Raw genomic sequence first — 11087 nt, 5'->3', positions numbered from 1 at the left:
TATTTTTAGTATATTTTAGTTAGTTTTTATTATATTTTTATTAGTTTTTAAATAAAAATCACATTTTTGGACTTTACTATGAGTTTGTGTGTTTTTCTGTGATTTCAGGTATTTTCTGGCTGAAATTGAGGGACCTGAGCAAAAATCTGATTCAGAGGCTAAAAAAGGACTACAGATGCTGTTGGATTCTGACCTCCCTGCACTCGAAGTGGATTTTCTGGAGTTACAGAAGCCCAATTGGCACGCTCTCAATTGCGTTAGAAAGTAGACATCCTGGGCTTTCCAGAAATATATAATAGTCCATACTTTTCTTGATATTTGATGGCCCAAACCGGCGTTCCAATTCAGTATAGAAATTCTGGCGTCAAAATGCCAGAACTGGCATAAAAGCTGGAGTTAAACGCCCAAATTGGCACAAAAGCTGGCATTTAACTCCAAGAAAAGCCTCTACACGTCAAAGCCTCAATGCTCAGCCCAAGCACACACCAAGTGGGCCTGGAAGTGGATTTCTGCATCATTTACTTATTTCTGTAACCCTAGGCTATTAGTTCTCTATAAATATGACCTTTTGCTATTGTATTTTTAATCCATCTTTGATTAGTCTTGTGCTATCTTAGACCTTTATGGGGGCTGGCCATTCGGCCATGCCTGGACCTTCATTATTTTGTATTTTCAACGGTGGAGTTTCTACACACCATAGATTAAGGTGTGGAGCTCTACTGTTCCTCATGAATTAATGCAAAGTACTATTATTTTTCTATTCAACTCAAGCCTATTTCTGTTCTAAGATATCCATTCGTTTTTCAACATAATGAATTTAATGATCCGTGACACTCATCACCATTCTCACCTATGAACACGTGCCTGACAACCACTTCCGTTCTACATGTAAACAAGCTTGAATGTGTATCTTTTGGGTTTCTAATCTAAGATTAGAACCTTCGTGGTATAAGCTAGAATCATTGGTGGTCATTCTTGAGATCCGAAAAGTCTAAACCTTGTCTGTGGTATTTCGAGTAGGATCTGGGAAGGGATGACTGTGACGAGCTTCAAACTCGCGAGTGTTGGGCGTAGTGACAGACGCAAAAGGATCAATGGATCCTATTCCAACATGATCGAGAACCAACAGCTGATTAGCCGTGCGGTGACAGCGCATTTGGATCATTTTCACTGAGAGGACGGGAAGTAGTCATTGACAACGATGATGCCCAACATAAAGCTTGCCATGGAAAGGAGTATGAATGATTGGATGAAGGCAATAGGAAAGCAGAGGTTCAGAAGGAACAAAGCATCTCTATACGCTTATCTGAAATTCCTACCAATGAATTACATAAGTATCTCTATCTTATTTTATGTTATATTCATATTTTAATTATCAATTCTCCATAACCATTTGAATCCACCTGACTGAGATTTACAAGATGACCATAGCTTGCTTCAAGCCGACAATCTCCGTGGGATCGACCCTTACTCACATAAAGTTTATTACTTTGACGACCCACTGCACTTGCTGGTTAGTTGTGTGGAGTTGTGATAAAGAGTTGAGATTACAATTGTGCGTACCAAGTTGTTGGCGCCATTGATGATCACAATTTCGTGCACCAGTAGCTCTTTAGTATCTTGGAAGACCAAAAAACCAATCCACTGTTGTCCGCTCATCTAGTGAAGCAGAATATTGTGCACTTGCCATCACAACGTTGTATTATAATTTTTACGCATCTGTCCTATCAGCCAACCAGTTTTATATTGTTATAATCAGAGTGCCCTTCATATTGCTGCTATTCCGAGTTTTCATGAATGGATCAAACATTTAGAAGTTGATTGTCACTTGGTTCAATAGAAAGTTTAAACTGGAGTGATGAAACTTTTTCCCATTTTCTCTTCTAGGCAATTAGTTGACATTTTCACCAAGCATTTGTCTCCTCATCCCTTCCATATCAATCTCAATAAGGTTGGTATTCTTGACATCTTTCATCCTCTAGTTTGCGAGTGCGCATTAAACCACTCTTCCACCTTAGCCCATGACAACAAAAAAAAAGTCTCACACAAGTCCATAAATTCAGGCCAACATATTACATAAATTCGGTTACAATTTCAGCCTATATATTTTAGTTTTACCTTTATAAATTTTCAATTAGAAAATACATAACACAACATTCTTTATCTTTGCATATTCTTTATGTGCTCTTTTAGTTTTATTATCATGCACACATTGATTGGTTGATTTTCTAGTCTATTATTACTAGTTACCATAGTAGGAGAAGAAATACGACTACTTTAGAAAATATAAAAATAAAATTAAAATACATTTATTATCATGCAGTCAGATATATACAAATTGAATCGATATTAATACGTGTTTCAAATGTTCATGACATAAAAATTTTAAATATTATTTAGTAGTTATTAATTTATATATTTAAGTATTAGAATGCTCAACTCATATATTTTGATTTTATTTCCCCTTTTCTTTTTGGTTTTTTGATAAAATTATGGTGTGAAAAGTGAGGTTGATGAGTAAGTCTTTCTCTTATTACATCAGAAAATTAGATAAAAAGTTGAATGATTTCCTTTGATTCAATTTTCAAACTATGGAATGAACATATTAAATTAAGTAGATTCTTTTCTTGTTACATCAAAAAATTAGATAAAAAGAATAGAACGATTCTCTTTATATTCAATTTCATATCTTTTCATTTTTTTCTATTTTTAATTTTAATTTATCTTTTTTATTTAATTTTAATTTTTATCTTTTTATTTATCCCTTATTTTTGTGTTATCAGATATTCATCTCTCTATAGATATTAATACCTTAAAATTAAATTAAACATGATTCATCACATTATTATTATTATTATTATTATTATTATTATTATTATTATTATTATTATTATTATTATTATTATTATTATTATTAGAGATAATGACACATTCTTTTCTGGAAGAAATTTAAATAATATTTTTTTATTATAAAATATATACTCTTTTCCTTTTCCGAGATTAAATAACATATGCACTATTCTATTTGACCAAAAGGGTAAAACACATAAATAAATTATTGTCTCTAATTTTATATGTTTATATTGAATTGATTTTGGTTACATACAAGTCATTGTAATCCACAACTATTTAGCATGGTATAATAGCAAATCGTTTCAAATTAGTGTACAGGACACTAGAGAGATTGTGGATATACTACATAGATCGTGCAGAATGATTTATTAGGAGAATATACATTAATTTTTTTTTTTTTGGTTGGTGTTGAAAAAGTTTTACATAAATCACAACATACTAAAACTATGTTCCTAAATATATTAAAATTTTAAATTTTATATTATTATTATATTTCTAAATCTTAATATGTGTCTTTAAAATAATACATCTTTATTCTATCTATAGTAATAGAAGTACTTTAATTTGAGAATAATAACGTACCCAAGTTTCAAAAGTAATTACTTAGGAAGAACCGCTATATAGTCTAAACTTTTACCTATTCAATTGACTGAAATTTCCTTAACAACAATCACAGAAATTTGGTGATCATGAAATGAACACAAGTCCGCCAAACGTCACTGTATGAAACCTTAATTTAAGGAAATAAATCATATTATATATACACTCTGATGACCGTTGAAATTCATTATTTTCAATTCCTTAAGAGAAAACATGAAACGGTTCTTTAAAAGCATGAATTAGAATAAGTTTCATCTTGATTAATTATGATTGGTACGCAACAACGACAACTTAACTATATAGACTACCTAGCAAAATACTATTTTGTTTTCATATGACTCTAATTTAATGATGGGGTTTAGGGTCAAATAATTTAAACAATAATTAACCCAATGCTAGTATAATATCTATAGACCTATATATGTTTGGTATTGGAGATTAATTTAATTATCTTACGTGCAGCGGCTAATAAGCCAAAGTAGTCCTCAAATGTTGCCCCTAGCTAGAGGGAGGACAATGCACAATTTGCATTAAATTATTATTTGATTAATTATATTAAATTAAACCATGATAATGACATCCCCTTCAACATGATATAGTGGTTGTGGCTGTATCATAATACTACTACTACACAATTAATTAACAAAGATTACTATGTTAATCACGGCACCAAAAGTCATCATATTAAACGAATCAAATCAATTTACATGGAATATGATGTGTTCAAAACTTCCAACAAACAAAATGTTCCAACATGTTACACATGACGGCTTTTTTTAAATATAATTATGTTACATATACATAAAAAATTAATTATTTATATAAAATATATTTAAAATATAAAATATAAATTAAAAATATATAAAACAACACATATAAATATATAGACAAATATATAGTAATTGATTTTTTAATGTACATGCATGTAGTAGTATTTTTTTTTTCCAAAATGTTTATTAAGCTGGTATATATTTATTATCGGTCTGCCTCAATCAATAATTTCTCTCCTATTTTCCCCCAAGACCAATTCAAGGATGGTTAGGACGATGCTGTCACGAACTTTATTTTTCCTAATTTGTGGTGATGTATGTATGTGTGATTCTCCTACGGCAAAAGAATTGATCAATGATCAACCTTAATTTTAACTTACTACAGTTTAACTAAAAAGACAATTCTTTTTTGTTAATATTATTAGTCTATTTTTTAATCTTTATATCAAATTTTAAATTTTAAATATTAAATTTTTTAAAAAAGACGAGGTTAAAAAAATTAATTTTATAATAAAATAATTAATTAATATTAACTAAATAAAAGTTGATTTCTTATAATTAATTTACTCAACGTGAAATTAGAAAAAAGGGATCCAAAGTAGGATAAGAAGTTTGACAAATATTCATAGCTGCAAGATGTTCAAGTACTAAATTATAAAAATTGATGCAAAGACGTTGATTCGCCGCCACTTTCTTTGCATGAGATTAATTTAGAACATCTTAATGTTTACTTCGTTGCAATTTCGCGTACCATTCGGTATATTATTTATTATATATCTTTCTGATAACTTAAAACTTTAGAAAATAAAGATCCGACACATGTTTCTGTAAGCAAGAGATCTGCTAATGCTAGCTAAGTGACTGAAGCCTAATAATATAGGAAAAGGAGTAGTGTTGCTATTTGGATACAAAAAAAAAAGTAAAAGATAAATTACAATAAGAAATATTAATTTCAACGTATTAACGGTATAAAAAATTGTATACAATTATTTAATTAAATTATGTATTTAGATGATTTAGTTTTAAAATGGATAAACTACTAAAAATACATCCAAATTTTATCATTGACAAAAACATTCTCAAATAATTTAAAAATTCGACAAAAATGTCCAAAAAGAATATTATTTTTTTTGTAAGTAGCAACTGCCAAATGACTTTTGTATTTGATAAACTGCTTATGCATTTAATCCAAAATTTTATAAGAATATTTAGATAACTAGTTAAAAAAAATACATAGAAAACTAGATAAAAAATTGATCTCAATATTTTTTTATTTTTTAAAAGTATTATTGATTGTTGATAAAAAATAAATAAATATATATATATATATATATATATATATATATATATTTAGCGAAAAATTACCAAATTTTAAGGATAAAAATATCTCATTTTTCTAATTATGCTTGAAAAAACTATATCAAAATTCAATCTTTAAAGTATCTTTTGAGAATACATATTTAATGTTGGATATTTTTGTCGCTTTTTTAAATTATTTGAGGACTTTTTGTCAATAACAAAATTCAAATGTATTTTTGGTGGTTTATCCTTTTAAAAATGAGTTATTTTTAATAAAAACAAAATATATTTTTATTTCTAAAATTTAAAAAATTAAAAATACTTTTAATATTTAATTTATTTTAATTTTATCTCTAACATTTCCATTAACACCGTTAACAAAAATGATGACATAACAATTGGATGCTGATGTATCACTGATATATGACAATCTTCAGATGCTATGTTGTAATTAAATTTTTCTTAGTGTAAAAAATGTTAGATTTAACTGAATATTTTAAATATTTTATTAATTTTAATGTTTTTAATATGAAAATGATCTAATTATAAAATTAAAAGTAGTGTATGACCCAAATAAAAAAAATAAAAGAATCTAATTACAAATTCGGTAAAACTATAAAAACTAATAGAATAATTAAATTTTTAATAAAAAATATATTGATAACATTCTTAAAACGTATTATTTTTATTAAGACTTACTTTAATATAGTAATATTTTTTATTAAAATAAAAATTATGATAAATATCACATTTACTTATTAGTAAATTATATTAAAATATTTTCTGAAGTGTATCAGTTTGATTACATAAAAATAATTTGGACACTTTTAATTTTTTTATATGATTTACCAACAAATATGTGATTATGGTAAGCAACTAAGCATTATATATTCTTATTAGTAAGTTTATAAAAATATTTCTAAAATGTATTTGCATTAAAAGTAATATAAATAAAATTTTTATTTTTTTTTAAAAAATAAATACTATTTTTATCTTTAATATTTATATTTTATTTTAATTTTATTCTTAATTTTTGGTTCTGATTTTATCCTGGATGTTTTAATATATTTCAATTATATCTTGAGTGAAACAATACATGACATGATAATTCTATACTAATACGTCAGTTGAGAGTTGTTATCTGTCAATGATACATCAACATCCAATTGTTACTTTTAAAACAAATATATTTAAAATGTTAAGGACAAGATTAAAATAAATAAATTAAATATTAAGGATATTTTTAAAATTTTTTAAAAACTTTAGAAACTGTTCGGTTGCTCAGGTAAATGTCGGATTGAATGAGGTCGAGATTGGAGCAATGTGGTGTGAGTGGATTTAGACCTAAGCACGAGCTTTAAGGGTGAGGTGATCGTTCGAGTTGTCGGTGGGTCGGCGGGGTAGGGCCACTTGCAAGGTCACTCCAATGCTTAAGTTAACGTCCATACTAAGAGGCGGCCAATTAGAGTAAGAAAGGTGACGTACCTTCGCCGGAGGGGTAGGTCCCTCCCCATTGATACTCTGACTCAGGTGGACCCCCTTCAATTGGGTCCATCTGCTTGGAAGCTTTCGCTAGCTGTCCAGGTTTCTTCAGCAGGTGTGAGGCGGCACGCAGGTCACCCGAGTTCGGGTCAAATGACCCGGCGGGTCGGTGGATCGCAGACGGACCCAAAACCCTTGTTGGGCTGGACCGGAACAATGCACCCAACGTACCAAACCGTGAAGCCTGGTGCTCATGATTGGTGCGTTCGAGTTGCCCACGCCCGCTTGGGCCGAGCCTTGTTTGGCCCGAGAACCCGTCGATGGGGATTGTCCTTTCAATGCGCGTGAGATGCCCCCATCCGTTGCTTGGGGCGTCGCTTCAGTTTTCATGTCGAGTATTAAATGCTCTTGATGAATCATTTAAAAGAGGGGTAAAAAGTCAATTTTACCCTTGCCTTTTCGCGCTCTCCCCTGACAGTTATCACTTTGCACTCCACCTTCTCATCTTCACAACCCCCATTTCACCCCTCTTTTCTCCCGCTTCTACATTCTCCCTCGCCATTCCTATTCTTCAATTTCCCTTCCACTCTTGGCTTACTACATCTCTCCTTCATCAACCCTTCTTGCTTTATTCCCTAGTAAGTAATTCTCTCATTCATGTTTCATTTTTCTCTTATTGTTGATTGTTGCATTTTTATCTTTTTGGCTCCACGTTTGATTCTGGTTTTGCATAGATTAGCCTCGCCATTGCTAGTTAGTTGTTAGAGGGGGTGCCGCAGGTGTCATTTCTGGACTTAGGCCTTAAATTAGCATGAAATAGTGTAGTGTAGGATCATGTTTTAGTTTTTCTTCATTTCTTGCGAGTTTCCGATCTCCCGAGTTAACTTAAGTGGTGCCCCTACTGTAGGTATGGCGTAGCGTTCTGTGGTGAGAGGCCCTGTAGATCGTTACGGTTGGATTACTACCGATGTGAAAGACACAGCTTCCAAGATAATCCTAGAGGAATTACAAGAGTTTCATGACTCCGAGTCATTATGTAGAGGTGACTTACGAGGGGTTAAGTCAACGAAACTGGCACATTGCCGATATACTACTGGCTATATTTGGCACGAATAACCTCAACACCCACCTCTTGATGGGTGATCGTGAGACCAGTAGGAACCACGTAGGTAAGAGTTTGTTTTCGATCCTCCGTTTCACCTTCTCTTTCTTTTTCGATTTGTGTACTTTAGCTTTTTGTTTTATAAAATCGTGCTTCATTACTTCCACTTCTATATTTTAGTGTCCATGGCAGCCTGGCAAACTAGCCTTACTAACTTGATGGCCCAATTTCTTCACGGGGGTAGTGAGGATAGCTCGGAGACTCCTTTAACAGACGCCCCTCCTTCTCCCGTTGCCGAAGTCTAGTCCCATCCTCCCACCGAGGCAAATCCCGGCACTAGTGCAGCTGGTGGGAATGTCCCGGTCGAGGAGGTGATCATAGAGGACTCTGGTCCTGAAGTAACCATCTTGGAGAACCCCAGGAAAAGGAAAGCTAACTCCAGTCCAGAAGGGTTCTTTATTGTGATGTAGAGGAATTTTGACGCCAGAGGCTTCATCGACTCCCAGATCCTGCTGGGCACAGAAGCCTTCTTTCAAGACGAGGACTTGGCCTCCCAGGCGAGGTGGAATCATCGAAGCCTTCTTCACACTACTACTATGACGAGAAAGGCAGAACCCGTATTGTCCCAGTGTCACGTCCTGGACGGTAAATACCGGACAGCTGATGCACACGGAAACTTATCTCTCAACAATTTTCCTTCGGCAAGTGTACCGAATTATCGTCAAGTAAAAACTCACAATAGAGTGAGGTCGAATCCCACATGGATTGATTGGTCAAGCAACTTTAATTAGAGGAATGTTCTAGTTGAGCGAAGCAGAATTTGGTTTGAGTGTTGCAGGAAATTAAATGGCGAGAAAGTAAATAGCAGAAAATGTAAATGCCGAAAGTAAAGAGCTGAAAGTAAATGGCGGAAGGTAAATTGCAACACCAAACTGGCCAGTGAAAAGGTCAGTGAAACTGGCCAAAATGCCCTGGCATCACAACACCAAACTTAAAGCTTGCTTGTCCCTAAGCAAGTACTGGAACAAGAGAATGATGAATGGAATGCCAAGGGAAATGAGTCATTATTATGGAAGTTATGTCCTTTGGTTTTATGGTGGTTTCATGCATAGCAACTTAGGTTCATTCCTTCACTGGCTTTCAGACCTTTATCATGTCCTAGAACACTCACTTGATTGCATCCCATGAGACTTTTATTCATTGATCCTTTTTGTTATTTCAGGGCTTGTTTGTGTTCTTAGACTAGGTGCTCTGTGAGGGGGCGACTCTTTAAGATAAGCTTTCAGCCAGCACTCTCGAACCAGTTGGTTCAAGGTGCTAGGTGTTGAGACACCCCTAAGGACTTACTCTCTCAAGTCTCTTTCCCCCATACATACACACCACAGGCACATGGTTTGTTTATTTTCTTTCTTGAGACCTTGGTGTCCAGCACCTCTTTGAGTTACTAAATGTTCTGTAGCAAGGTTGCTCTTGATAGTGGATTTTCAGTTGATAATCCCGGGTTAGTTAACCCAAGTTACCAAGTGATGAAGCACTCCTATGAACTTATTCATCCAAGCAGATCTTTGGTACAGGAGCACCACAGACACATCTCTCAAGTTTCAAACCCTTGGTACCTAGCCTTATTCTTTATTAACTTTTCTTTCTTTTTAAACTCTTATTGTTCTTTTCCCCTTTTCTTATTAGGATCTTGTTATTTAGCTAGTCTCATGGGGTGTGTCTCAAGCATATGATTCAGGACAAATAGTTGTCTTCCCACCTTGTTGGTGAACCAACTTAGCTAACTTATGACCACATCACAAACTAAGGAATTTACTCCACAATATGAACTCCACTCTGGTCTTTGATAACACACATTCTCTTTTTATTTGATTAGAAAGGACAAGCATACAATAAGCAAAGTAAGGATGCAGTGACATCTAGACAACACACATATGACCTAAGCAGTGAAAAACTTAAAGACAGAATTGAAAATTTCTAACTACCATGGAAGCATGTTCTATTTCATACATGATCTTCCTTATTTAAAGTATTAAAATAGATGGAACAAGGAGGGAACTCCACCACCTTTTACTCATGGGATTGCCCATGCTTTTTCTCTTGCTTGTCCTCTTTGTGTCTACTTGTGCTTCCTTGTATCCGTGCTAGTCTGGCTTTTTTCCAGTCTTCAAGTGCCTTCTTTACTGATTCATGACTCTTCTCCACCCTTACTCTTTCTTCTCGTGCTAACTCATCCTTCACTTCATCATATTTTGTGATTCCCGGATGTACATTAGGTAGCTGTCCAACTAAGTATCCAAGCCTTGCTAGCATGTTTACATGATTTCCACTTTCACTCATGTAAACCTCTTTAGAGAATGCCCTGTGCTCGTCAAAGAGTTCTGCTTGTTCTATTTGTTTTCGATGCATCTCATGTATGTGTGCACCTTGATGTGCTTGGATGTTGACTAGCTTCTGGAGAGATTCTTGTTGTTCAATTTGCCTTTGTTCTATCCTGTGGAAAGATTCACCCCATTATTTTCCTTGTTCCAATTGCCGCTCCATCCTTTGCTTCTCCCACTCCCCTTGTTGATTCGTCCATCTAGCAAATGATTCTTCTAGGCAGTTCATCATTTGTAGCTGGAGCTCTTTCTGTGCCTCTTGGTTTGCCCAATATTGCCTAGATAAGCCATCAATGGCCTCTTGTAATTGGTGCATGTTCAAGGTGGCTGGGGCTTGCTCTTCTAGGTCTTGTCCTTCTACTACTTGATTGACTGGTCTCTTTCTTGGCTTTCGTTGAGGTAAGGGGGATGCAACAGCATTCATCCTTCGGACTGTAATAAGAATGCCCTCTTTGATCCACTCGGGGTCTTCATCTTCAAACACCACCCCAGCCTTGTCACAGAGTCTGAAAATAGTGCTGGGGTAGCCTAACTTTCCTCTAGAATCGCTATTCTCGGCCCTCTTCCTAATGCCTTGGGCTATGAGTTTATGAACTTTGA

The sequence above is a fragment of the Arachis hypogaea genome, chromosome 19 (assembly GCF_003086295.3).
Source record: "Arachis hypogaea cultivar Tifrunner chromosome 19, arahy.Tifrunner.gnm2.J5K5, whole genome shotgun sequence".
In the NCBI taxonomy this organism is placed as follows: Eukaryota; Viridiplantae; Streptophyta; class Magnoliopsida; order Fabales; family Fabaceae; genus Arachis; species Arachis hypogaea.
The sequence above is the reverse complement of the archived record's forward strand: the minus strand, read 5'-3'. Positions refer to the sequence as shown.